Here is a 13176-nt window from a genome sequence, read left to right as displayed (position 1 = left end):
GAGGAAAAAAAATAAATTTGCTGTTTCAAAATGGGTCAGTAATAAAAACTGGCACTTAGAGGATTTTAAACATTTTAAAAAATATATTGGGATAACAACCTCCCTTTTATACTGTAACTATTAATCTATATTAACATTGTTTAGATGTAGGTCTTGCTCAATTGTTTTATGGATTTCTTTCATCCGGCTTTAAAAAAAATCCCCAGTGAATTTTCTTATACATTTGCTTACTCTTTAGACAAGGAAATCCAAGGAGAAAACATCAAATTAAAATGCAGAAGGTTTAGTTCCAGTAAAAGAAAATGCTTTGGGCAAGATCTGCACTAATGATTTAAGGTCTCTTTTAATGTAATCCAACCATAATTGTGCCAAGATAACAGTGTGGATAGGGTTTTTACTGCCTCAGTGGTGGCTGTGTGATGCTACAGAACTTCTAGTATAAAAATATCCCCACTTCTTGTGTGGAAAGGAGGTGACTTGGATGCTATCCTCACTATCCTCCCCATGATGGTGTTTTATATAAATAAATGATAAAATCCAGTTTACCTTGTAGTTAAACAGTAGGCCTTGGTCCAGGAGATTCTGGTGCAAGTTCCACATTTGACTACAAAGGTGGATGTCTTGAGCCAGTCATTGTCTCTTAGCCCACTCAAGATTCTTTTTGTGAGGATGAAATGTGGGAAGATCCCCAGTATCTGCCAAAAATACAGTTACGATCAGCATCATGGTTAAATGGGACCCCTATATTCAAGGAGCGTTAAAAAGATCACTTAACCCAGTCTGATATATATATTGGGACTGTGATTCCCAGAACTCTTAGCCAACATGGCCTTTAGAAATCATCAGGGTAGAAGATATTACAGGCCAATAGTAGAGGTGGTAAGCCTGCCATTTTAAAAGTGAAAGCGAGGCTGTAGCAAGTAAGTAGATTCTGGCAACATCCTCCCTAACTGGAAATGGAGGCTTCTGGATCCCGATGTCCTAATTTAATGGGCAGTCTGATGCTGTTGCAGACATAGATTCTTTTGCCCCTTAATCTTTCTTTCGACTTTCATTCATGGATTGGATTAGAATAATTTTGTTTGTTTCATTATTCATTCATTTATTTCATTTCTACGGCCAATCATGCATGTCTGAATGGCTAGAAGACTGAAAACTTGAAAAAATACAACAAAAATGATTAACATTCATCTTTCACGAGATGATTTACATCGAACAATGATTCTAGTGGGGCATGAATATGACCCAGGAAAAGGGTAGGCCTAATCTGGAATGAGGATTCAGGATAGCTTCAGTGCTTTCCAGAGAATGAAAATCTGATTATATGAGGGTTTTTTTTATTTCCCTAACCATCTATTCATCTGACCTTTATAACTGTCTATGATCCGTACTGAAATCATGGACAAAGCAAGCTATAAATCAGTATAAATAAATATCCCCCATACATGACAGCCTCTAGTGCTATTTGAAGCCTTGTCACCCCAAGAACGACACTGTCATATTCTCCCAGGTACCTTGCCCTTTGTCTGTCTTCAGTAGTCCAACAGATCCAGAAAACCTATTAAATAAATTTAGTAGACTTTGCCTTTTACAATTTGACATAAAAGGTAAATGCTGGTTGTGCAGACTATACAGATTATAACTGAGTAGATTTTGCCATATAGGTTGTGGTATAAAAGCAAATAAATATCTTTAGAAGCATTGAAAAAGGTAAAATATTAGATTTCAGATAAGGAAAGGACTCCTCTACCTAGCAGCCTCTGTCAAAATCTGCAAGATGATAGGCACAGTGTTGCAATATTTATTTGTTTGTTTATCAATCAAATTTGTATAGCCACTCATCTCACAAAAAGTTACTCTGGCACCATAGAACAATCAAATAAAACTATAATATAAAACAATAAGGGAGCCATCTTATGATGCCAACCCATGCCCTACTCCATTATGAATGTGTATTGAAGTTGCACATACATACAAAAAGAGAAAATTGTTCAGTTTTCTTGAGCTCTAAACATGTTAATTGCCACACTAATTGTCAATTTTATTTTTTAAAAATACAATATATTCTACTATTCCAAGTTACTATTAAACTTTCACAGATAACATTTTTCAGTTTTGATCTTTATTAGGAAAAAGTATTAGTTGATCTAGATTACAAAACTGGAGAAAGCAGAATAAGCTGCTTTTTAAGCCAAAATAGTGATTTATTATTAAATCTGGATGAAGGGGAGTGCCAAGATGAAGTTTCTCTTTGCTGAAGATGGTAACATAATTAAAGATACTTACTCATGCATTTGGCATTTTCTTGGAAAAGAAAATGATTCTTTAGTTTTGGCTTACAGAAACCTCAATTTGCTTTGTTATCACAAAGTGCTTTGACAAAAGCTGATAAAACCTAAACAGTTTTAGATCATGATTATCCAAATCAAGATAATTACTCTTTTTTATTTTTTCCAAAATGTTTACCTTCCAAGACTGTAGTGTATTATGGTCAACTGTTTTCTTCAATAAATCAGCAGAAATAAATGTCCAGTCTAAGATAGTCCTATATTATTTTAGAGTATGAAACCAGTAGGAGGTAGAGTGCAGCTGAGAGTTGTATTAACAATAATAAATACATTCAAAATAGCAACAGCAATGGGGGAAAGTAGCAGAATATTGACAGCTAGGGCAAGTCATCCAGGAATAGGCTCCTGCACACAAAAGGAACCAAATAGGACCGTGGACAGCTCCAAGTCAGGAAATAACTTCCCAAAGCACTCAACTGTGGTTTTATAATATCCCAGATCAGCAGGCATTAATTAATGCCTAAAATACAACTCCTTGGGGTTGTTGGTATACATAGAAATCAAATTGGTTGTATTATTGATAGGAAGAGTTAGAAGATCTCTGTTATAACAGCAAAGATGTAGCTTGTGCATGTTGAACAGCCAATCTAAAGTAAAAAAAGAAAATCAACTAATATCCATGATGTGAGCATATACAGTATATCCACCTATCTCAAGGAGAATATCATTATTGTGGAATGAAATCAAGTAAGTTATTAAGAATGAATATGAAAAGAGACTGCCAAAGACCAAGACAGAGAGGAAAGTATACTGGATTTCAGAACAAACACTGAAATTGCCAAAAGGAGAAGAGAAACCAAAGCCAAGAAAGACAAATAGTTCAGGAAAGAACTTTTAATAAATTTCAGAGAACTGCTAAAAGGGACAAGAAGCAGTATTATAATACCTGTAAAAGTTTTGAAATGGAAATAGTTATGGAAAAACAAGGAAAGATCTCTCAATTTAAAAAGTGTTTTTGACTTCCAGTTTTGCATGGTAGCAACTGGTCACAGGCTTGCGGATTCTCCGCACCCCCACGGCGAATTTCACCCTGCCTGGGGACCCTAAATGGGCCTAAGTCGCCCTGGAGAGGCGACAAAGAAAGAAGGGTGCTCCAGCGACTCTGGAACGGCGGTGGCCATTCTGTTCGACTTGGGGAAAGCCTTATAACCCGACAGGAGAAAGGCTGGCCATATTGGATTGACCAGCCCAAGCTACTAGCAACCGAAGTCCAAAAGCACTAACCAGCACAACTGTGAACAGCGTGCTTGAAACTGGGTGAGAAATTCGATCTTCTATTTCTATTCTACATTTAATTTCCTGGAAAAGATCCCCAAGAAGCAAATACCTCCAAAAGGGAAGGAGGGGGATTTCCACCCCACCCTTATACTAACGGAAGCAGCAAATTAATCTTTTTATGGAGGATCAAAATATATGGAAGTGAAATAAATATAAAACCTGAAATTTAAAACTTAAATTTGGATAAATCTAAAATTGTTTGAATGGTTAAGACTCTCATTTTAAATATAATTGTTCATTTTAGAAATTGAAAAACAAATAGCTGCTGACACCTAGTGGTGGATGACAGCTATGACTTTAATATAAGACTTGGCAAAACCTGTGTTTGTGACCTTCAAAGTTTTAACAATAAAGAAAAGCTGTGACAAAAAAAGACAATAATCTGGGTTGTAGACAAAGAGAGAATTATAAATTTCAGAAAAAAAATCTTCTTTGAACTATTTGGATTACAAACATCTATTTAATTGGGACTCTAAAGCTATTTGCAGAGAAAAGAAAGGAAGAGAAAAACTCAAATTGTTGGCCATCGTGGATCAGAGACATGTAGAAAGAACATATCAAAAAAACATTAAATACTTCAAGGAGGAGATATATAGTATACTGCAACTAATTCAAACAATAATGACTTTAAACCACAAAGAAATTCAAAATAACTTTGAAAATATAAATCAATCTATTTCTAAGTTAACTCTACAACAAAAAAATTCCCAGAAAACAACAACGGAGAAGAAGCAGATAAAACAGATAAATGGATATAGAATTGAGAATAGAGACTTAAAAATGGAACTTAACAAAACAAGGAAACATGATTTAATTTTAGTGGGAAAAAATTTCACAAGAATTGGAAAAAACAACTTATCCCTTAAGACTACAAAATAAATCTGAGGACAAGAAAACAGATTGGATAAAATGGACTGTAGAGATGTCAGGAACATCGGAGAGAAAGGAAATGATAAGAGAAGCAGAGAGAAAGGAAAAAAAAAGATTTTCAACAAACATGGAAAGGCAGAAGCCCCGTACAAAGACACTTCACCTGATTTACTTTTTATATCTACAGCAACATTTACAAACATACGGAAAAACTTTTTGATTCAGCAAAATATATTGATTAATAAAGATACTGGGCAAAGGAAAAAGACTAAAGTGGAAACCAAGAAAATAGATGATGGGACTTATCAGAGAGAATACTTAAAAAAATTTATTTGAATATGGTTAAAGAAATAAAAAAAGTTTTGGAATATATATATGTCATTCTAAGAGGGATGAATTCCCTAAATAATATAGTATGCTTTTTCCCCCTTTTTATTCTCTTTCTTGATATGAGTAATATAAAAAAGTTGAAATGTTTTAGATACTTAAATGTGATTGAATTTAAGAAAATTATAATGGATAAAAATGTTTTGAATAAGAGTTAAAGGACTAGATGACTAGATGTATTAAATGGAATGTTTAAAGATTAAACATATTTTTAATTATGGTTAAAAAGATAAGAAATTTAGGAAATAAATATATATTAGCTTAGGAGGGATATATATTTTAAGTAGTATGTCATTTTTTATGTTTCTTTACTCTTGCTCTTCTTTCTTTTTTCCATTGTTTTATCTATTCCTTAAGAAATGTAAAAGTGTGAGGTGGTTCGTATGGAAAAATAGAGTTAAATTTTTAAATGTAATTAATTGTTGAGAAAATCTTAACCAGTAAGAATACCTAGAATTTGGTGGGAGAAACAAACTAAAATAAGGACTGTAACAGGATCTATGATAGGGCAACCAGAATGATTGGATAGAAAAGAAATATTATATTGACGTGATTATTATTTTTAGGAATATTGGGGGAAATTATATATTTAATTGTTATCTATCAAAACATAAGAATTGTATTAACTCAATATTTGCAAAAGAGGATATTTTGGAAAAAGAGGAAATCAACTAAAACTATTATGTGGATTATGGATTATAGAAATCAATTGTTAATGATTGTACACAAATGTAACCCAGACAACACACTGTTCACCAACTATTAAGTGATTTATATATATTTTTTTAAAAATCAATAAAATATATTACAAAAAAAAGTGTTTTCAACACTTGAACTGGTATACCAAATGATGCCAGTGGACACATAGTCTACCAATACCATGGGTAGCTCTATATGTAAAAGGAAATGTTCAATCTGGTTTTAGACAAAGCCAAGGAACATTATTGCTGTAGTATGCTGGATAATTGAGAAAGCCAAAGAACACCAAAACAAAATCAATACATGCTTCAATCATGGAAAAGCCTTTGATTGTTTCAAACACGTCAAAGTGTGCAATATGCTTAAGAAACAGAAATGCAAAACATCTTATTGTCTTCACGTGAAACCTACACACAAGACAGGAAGCAACATGACACATGGGACATGGCTGTCTCCAGGTCCCTGATTTATTCCATCTATATGTTGAATATATATTGAGATAAGTTTAATTGGAAAAAAGATAGGCATCATTTTAAAAGGGGAAGAAATAGGATAGGATAGGACAGGACAGGACAGGACAGGACAGAATAGAATAGAGCTGGAAGGAACCATGGAGGTCTTCTAGTTCAGCCCTCTGCTCAAGCAGGAGAACCTATAAGACCAAAACATGAAGAACAGATACAGCAAGCAGGCTTAGAATTGATAATGAAGATATTGAAGTGATTTTTAGGATCAGCTATCAACAATAGAGGAACTGGCAGTCATGAAATACACTATAGCATTTAGTAGAAAGGCAATGAAGATGTTGGAAAAGATATTCAGATGCCTTTATGTGTCTATAGCTAGAAATACGGTATTAGAATCATGAAGGCAATGGTTTTCTTTATGACAGTCTATTGAAGTGAAAGTTGGACCCTGAAGAAATAGGATGGAAGAATATTGACACTTTTGAATTTCTATGTTGGAGAAGGTTCTTGATAATACCATGGGTAGCCAAAAAAAGCAAATAAATGGATCATAGAACAAACCAAATTAGAGTTCTCACAAAGCACAAATTGCCAGGTTCAAAGTATCATATTTTGAATGCATTATGCAAAGATCTAGTTCTCTGGGGAAGTCTGTATGGTAATATTGGAAAAGAGGGAAGGAAATAGGAGAGGACAACCAAAATGACTGGATGGACTCAATAGCAGCAGCAATGGGTGCATTATTACAAGTTCTGAAGGGTCAAGTTGGGGACAGATTATTCTGGAGTAAATCTATCTATGTAGTTGCCAAGAGCTTGCACTAATTTGGTGATACATAATCAATCAATCAATCAATCAAAGAAAATACGATAAATTAATATTTGCAAAAGGAAAGTCAGAAAACGTCCACAGGCTTTTATGTCACCTTACTGTTGGCAGGATGAAATAGAATAAGGACTTCTATTCTGAAATAATCAGACTGATAGGTCATAGGCATGGAGCATCTCTGTGCCTGCAAGCTGCCATTTGGGCAATTTGACAGGTGGCTAAATGCACAGTTCAAAGCACTCAGCTCCACCCCACTGTAGCTGATGGCTGTTTCTCTGCTGGCAGATGATGCTCAGTATCAGAAGAGACTAAGTCAAGGGAATCCACCAAACACTTGTCCCACATTTCCATTATTATCCAGTATAGTGAATATTAGCAACATTATTTCTGAATACAACTTGCCCATTGACGTAATAAATGTTCTTCCAATATATTTTTATATCAGCTCAGCTCCTGGTGGATTGTATTTTAATACTAGAATGGTCTAGAATGCAGCAGTGTGAATAACTTAGCATGTTTGTGTAACCGCACTGGTGTTACCTTGCTATGTGTGCTGCATTGGTATGAGTGCAAGATGCTAGTCATCACCTACAGGGTATAGGGCACGGATATTTCAGGAAGCATCATTCATTGTTTTTGCCCAATCGGTAACTTCTGATGGAGTTGGCCTACTTTGGGTTCCATCTACAGAGCAGGGCTATCTTAGGATACCTGGGACGTGCACCTTCGATGTCATAGTACCTGCACCTTGGAAAAGTATTTCCCCAAAGCTTTGACAACTTAGTCTTGCAGTCTGGGACCTGCTATGGAGGCTATAATATGGTAAAGGATTATATGTTTTCCCTTCCCCAATAATTGTATTTCATTAGTAATTTTAATCTATAGGAAGGGATCTGTGTTTCATTTTTATACACTACCTAGTGTATAGGTAGTGTATAGCACTAGAAATTTAAATGTCATAATAAAACCAACACTCTATCTGTGTCCACAATGAGACATTTAGCATTCTTCCAAGACTTTATCCAATGGTATCATTGGTTTAAAAAGGCTTCCACATTTATTGTGCATGCACAGAATTTTCTGGAATACACTTCTGTACATAATCAGCACATTGACAAAACATCTTCCAGTCACTGGAAGTGCCAGCTAAGGCCTTGGAGCAATGTGAAGCAAATTAATGCAGCAGCATAGTTTCATTTTTAAAAGCACGGAAAATCCACTGCGTTGAAAATCAGCTTCAAAAGGATGCTTTGTATAAATTATCATCAAAGCAAAACAGGCTTTCAGCTTGCATATACAGGTAATCCTTGAGTTACAACCATTTGTTCAGTGACCGTTCCATGTTACATCAATGCTGAATAAAGCAACTTATGACCAGTGGTCAAAGTTCTGGCCTTTGCAGTATTCCCATAGTTATGTGAACAAAACTGAAGCACTTGATAACTAGCTTGCACTTACAACCATTTGCAGTATCCCTCAGTCACATGGTCACCATTTGTGATTTTCCCTGACCACTTTCCACAAACAAAGTCAATGGAGAAGCCAGCAGGGAAGATCGCAAATTGCTCAGGTAAGTGTATGCCACCCCTGCCTGCCTTTGTTCTAACCTTTGATGTAGTATTGCAAGCTAACTCTGCCCATAGCAGGAGTTCAATTCTGACCAGCTCAAGGATGACTCAGCCTTCCATCCTTCCGAGGTCAGTAAAATGAGGACCCAGACTGTTGAGGGCAAGACATTGACTCTGTAAACCACTTCGAGAGGACTGTAAAAGTCTAAGTACTCTTGCTCTTGCTGTTGTTCACACCCACCACACTCTCCTTCCCCCTTTGCTCACAAATATGCATGCACCCACTGGTACCTTCCATTCCTGGGCTTCCCTATATTCACAATGCCTCTTTCCAGGCATCCCTGCACTTGCATACACCCAACACCCTCCTTCCTGGGCCTTCCTATGCCCATACTACTTGTGCAGCCCTAAAATGCCCCCTCTCCTAATTCACATGAGGTCTCCAAGAACCTCCCACTTGACCTTCACAGAACTTCCTTACTCCTTATTTGGGACTTCTACTGCTTCCCACTTAATAACCTGCATGTCTCAGGATTATGATGACAACTGGGACTGCTGGATTGCCCTTGCTAAATGATGAGGTCATGTAATGGCACGCTTTAAGACCATATTGTTTAGCAATGGCAGTCCTGATCCTTATTACTGTCATAACCCAGTTATGTATGTATTACAGTTTGTGATGGAAAAGAGAAATAGGAAGAACAGTCAAATTAGTTTAAAGATCAATTAAGCAGAAGTAGTGGGAGATGATGCAAAAGTACTATATCCTCCATCTGCCTTGGACCATTAGACAGACTCTTTAAAAACTTTGTGTTTCTGACTGTTCCCCTTACCTTAAAGCATCCGATAGATCTAGGGGCAACCTGAGTGGCTTTAAACAGATGGGCTTTAGCTGCTGTTTCCATGAACAGCCTCTCCATTTATGTGAAGTTGGGGGGAAAAACAGACACTACTTTTATAATCCATCAACGATGGTTAGAACGTGGATTTATCTTTTAGATAATTTCTGGTTTACTCGCTACATCCAATGCATCAAACTCAGAGCATTGTCCTTAATTTGGCAAAGCAACAACCCATCTCCTCAAAGAGGTTGGCATTCATTTATCCTTCACTCCATCCCACCATTCCATAGAACTGCGGAGAAATTCTGAGAAGAAGGAGAACAAGGAGGAAAAGGGGCACCTACAAAGACGCAAACACAAAGCTTTAAAGATTCCTCTCCAACCATTTTCTCTGCAATGGGTATGCATGGAACCACAAAAATATTATTTACAAAGATAAAATTAACTAGTATAGCTAGATTGATTGTATTTTATTTGAGATCCTGTGTATTTGATGATAGCCTTTCCTCCTTTCTCTCTCCACTGAACTCCACAGGCATCATTGGTTTTACAAAGGAATTTCTCAGTAAAATGTTCCCCATATGCAAGATTGTGCTGGTTTTTGTTTTGTTTTTTTAAAAAAGCACATTCCAGGATTCAAAGCACCATCCTTTCTCTTTTCCAAACACTGGCCTAGAAGAAGATGACTTGAATGAAAGAGCTAAGATCCCCTCAGCAGGACAGACCATTAGGCAATTTAGTTTGGCTTGTGACAGTCTATTGGAATTTTCTTCTAATGGGGAGCTCTTAAAAGAAGGGGGGCATGAGGGTTTGAATGCTCTCCCCTCTCAGCTTACAACTTGCTAAATGGTTCACCTTTTTCTGGAGGAAGACAGAATAATAAATGTGTGTATTCTTCCTGGATCAAAATAATTCTATAACTAATACTGATATTTTAAATATTAAGTAATAATAATCTAATCTATTTAGTAATCTAATCTATTTATACTTCAGAACAATACATTAGATCCAACATAGAAAGTCATTATAAAAATTTTATTAAGAAAGAAGAAAAGAGGAAAAAAATCCTCTGGATTTGATTGATAGGGAAAGAATGAAAAGATTATTTTAGCATACAATATGACACAATTTCTTTGGACAGACTCTTTAAGATTTTAGATATTCAGGCTGTAAGAAAGGCAGGAATTGTCAGTGATTATCCTAAAAATGTAATCATGAGATTTATTCTTATAAATAGAATGTCGTTTTCCAAACTCTAGTTTTTAATGCAAGTCTTATTTTATTTTTCCAATTTAGGTTTAACATAAAATTGGGATAGGAAAATTATAAACAGGGTGTTAATATAGTTTCACTTCTGAATTAAACAGAAAATTAAAAGCAGCATATTTCTTAGGGACTAATAGTCCTATGCCTTTTACATTCCAGCAGAAGCTGCTGTTTTGCAAATGTTAGCAGGCAGGAATGGAGGTATTTTAAGAACAAAGAGGGTTCATTAAAAGGTCTTGAATAAGTAAAGCCTCTTTTCCCAACCTCAGACCTTCTAAAAATAAAGCAGAATATATGGATACTTCATGAAGTAGAAAAAACTGATGCTTGGTGTTAAAGGTGCAGAACAATTCCTTGTCAAAATTTAGCTGTGGCCTGAGAATAAGTCACTTGCCATAATCTACAACACTGAAGATGTGAATGAAATTCCTTGAAATGATGAATTACTAAAAAGCCTTCAAAAATTCAGAATATGAGAAGAGGATAGTGAGGAATCAAGATGATGATGATAATGATGATGATGATTCATCAAGCCAATGTCAACTCTTAACAGCCACCTGTTAAGAGTTTCTCTTAACAGAACAATCTGTCTCCAATCTGATTCTTTAGGTTTTTCAAGGGTGCATGGTGAAACTTCAATAAGGCCTGTTGAGCCTGAACTTTCCGAGTACAAAATAATATTTTTAAAAAAATAATTGAATGGATGAACGAGAATTCATAACGCACTTTTCAAATCAGTGTCTTTTAGAGAGAATTTCCATTTCAATTTCTCACCAGAGAAATTGTAACAGGCTACAGGTTAAAGGGAGGCCCAAGTCCATACCATGGAAAGAGGCTCCTCCCTGCTGGTAAGGAATATTGATTTATTTTGGGCAGTGAGCGTTCTCTTTAGTCAAGGGCTTTCTTCTTTCGATCTCCAGAAAGCTTAAACTTGAGGTCACTCCATAGAACTTTACAGCCCTCTCTAAGCAGTTACAGAGCCAGTCTGGTGCCCCCAACAATCTGGGTCTTCATTTTACTGACCTTGGAAGGATGGAAAGCTGAGTCAACCTTGAGCCAGTCAGGATCGAACTTATGGCTATGGGCAGAGTTAGCCTGCAATACTGCATTTTAACCACTGCGCCACCTCGTGTAGAGATGATAGATAGAGAGGGAGGGAGGGAGGGAGGGAGGGAGGGAGAGAGTTTTAAAAGCAGACATATTCTTCCATATGTTCACTCATAAAAAGTCTTTACAATGAGCTGCCACAAGTCAGGCTGAATAACTTGTTACTGCTCCCCTCAGTCCATCTAGTGGGGCCCTTCTACAAAATATTTCCATTAAACCAATGAAGCTGAATCTTTAAATATAAAAAATACATTCTTTATTGTTTGCAGATGAAAACCTTATCTTCCAGCATAGATTCTAGAACGTCAATACATACATGACAGGCTCATGAACATGTATACACACACATATATTAGAAACATCATCATTCCAATAAGTAATAATGACTCTCATTTATTATTAGTATCATTAATGTGCAGTGTATCCACTTTCTGGCGTATTGCAGTACTGTTCTTATTTAAACATATATTCTGGCTTTGCAAGATTTGCCAAGAGAAGAGTTGCAGAATTTCTGAATCCTGGCACCAGTTACTTAAAATAACAGAATGGAGGGAAAGTGTTTTAGTAATTATAAAAATGGGGCTGTAGCCAATGAAATTAAAATTGGCTTATCTTCTCAGGCAATTAGATCTAAATTATATAGTCAAAAGTATTTCAGTAAAAGTAAACAATATACTGCAAATATAACTTCAATTAGCAAAGCAGCTAATAGGCAGCTGTTCCCTATCAGCTTTACTGAACATGGAAATCCGAGACTGAAGGTCATAGCTAATGTAACACTTGATTTCAATACGTCTACTCTGTAGCAAATTCTAAATCAAGGCCAAACAATATTGAGGTAAATTCTCCTTCTAAATCTTTAACATGGCATTCAGGACCCCATTAAATAACCCTTCACATGGCTTCTCTAACAGTAACATTGCATAACCCTCCACTACAACTGACTACCCAGCACTGATGCTTTGATTATCTCCAATTAGTGGGAGTAATCCTACCGCAGAAGCTGGCTTCTTACCATGATCAGCAGATGCAAACACAAAAGAAGATGTGGGTGTGGTTTCCATGGGCTGTGTTTTTGCATCTAGCATCTCTGATTGCATGTCTTGTTCTAATGGGCAAGACAGGTCTGCACGCGCAGCTGATCAGTACTGTTGGTTTTGACAGGTGGTGAGACTGAGTGCAAGCCCTTTTTCCTCTCTCCAAGGGAAGGTTGTCAGCACAGTGAGAAAAGACTTATTAATGTTACCTGACAGTGGACACAGGGCCTTATGCACTACAGCCCATTACAGGCAAAATATTCAGTTAACAGAAACACAGTCTGAATTGACATGATACAATTGGAGCCAAGAGGAGAAAACGTGGAAGAGTCTGAATGGTGAGCCTGTGAGTTCGTTTTCATCATCAACTAAAGTGCTTCAATTCTTTATTTATGTGCCCCACTTTTCAGCTCCAAGGCCTCCCAGAAAAGTTGTAGGGGAACAGAAATAAAAACAATGCAGTAAAACAAGGTAGCTTC

This window comes from Protobothrops mucrosquamatus, unplaced genomic scaffold, assembly GCF_001527695.2.
Source record: "Protobothrops mucrosquamatus isolate PMUCROS unplaced genomic scaffold, P.Mucros_1.0 scaffold444, whole genome shotgun sequence".
NCBI classification, from domain to species: domain Eukaryota; kingdom Metazoa; phylum Chordata; class Lepidosauria; order Squamata; family Viperidae; genus Protobothrops; species Protobothrops mucrosquamatus.
Note: the sequence above shows the minus strand (reverse complement) of the source record.